Raw genomic sequence first — 861 nt, 5'->3', positions numbered from 1 at the left:
AAATGCATACAAACTAAATTAAATATTTTCTTTCTGTCTTAAAACTAAGTCTTGCCCTCATGGAGCTTAGAGTCCTAATGAAGGGTTAAAGAGACACAAACATGTGAGAGCTGAATCATGACCAAAGATTTTAATAGCAGTTCAAATTAACAATGTAGGAGATGCCATAATTTCTAATATACATAGCCAGGCAAATACACTATCATTAATTGCTGTAGAAATTTAAAGAAGGAAAAGTGACTTCAGGCTGAAGTTAACAGATAGAAAAAGGATGGCTTATGTGGAGAAATGGAAAGAAGATCATGAAGAAAGTGTCTGGGAAGAGCATGGGAAGGGCAAGTTGGAGCTTAGCTGAAGGTAGTTAGAATGTTTGGATGTGGTTATCTAGGGTACCAAGGAACCTTTACTAGGATACTAAAAGGATCAAAACAGTTTGCTAAAATCTTAAGATCATGTACTTCACTGTCAGTTTATTTATAAAATACAGTGCAGCAATCAGCACAATTTTCTGAAATGAGAAATTAATTTAATATTCAAATAACTAAAGAAAGTGGTAAGTTGATTGATGAGTGAAAACAGTGGGTTTTTACCTGAGCGTCACAGTCATCAGTCTGGAGCCAGACTGACTAGGTTTCCTTCCCAGCTCTGCCACTTAATAGCCATGGGAAGTTACATAACTTTTCCCTACTTTAGTTTTCTGATCTCTGAAATGAGGATAATATTATAGCATTTTCCTTATAGGGATGCTGAAAAAATTAAAATGAGTCAATATATATAAAGCATGTATAATAGTCCTTGACACATAAGAAAATTTATATAGATAGTGGCTATTTTATCAATAATCTTATTTAACTATTAGGT

Source organism: Pteropus alecto, unplaced genomic scaffold (genome assembly GCF_000325575.1).
Source record: "Pteropus alecto unplaced genomic scaffold, ASM32557v1 scaffold21, whole genome shotgun sequence".
In the NCBI taxonomy this organism is placed as follows: Eukaryota; Metazoa; Chordata; class Mammalia; order Chiroptera; family Pteropodidae; genus Pteropus; species Pteropus alecto.
Note: the sequence above shows the minus strand (reverse complement) of the source record.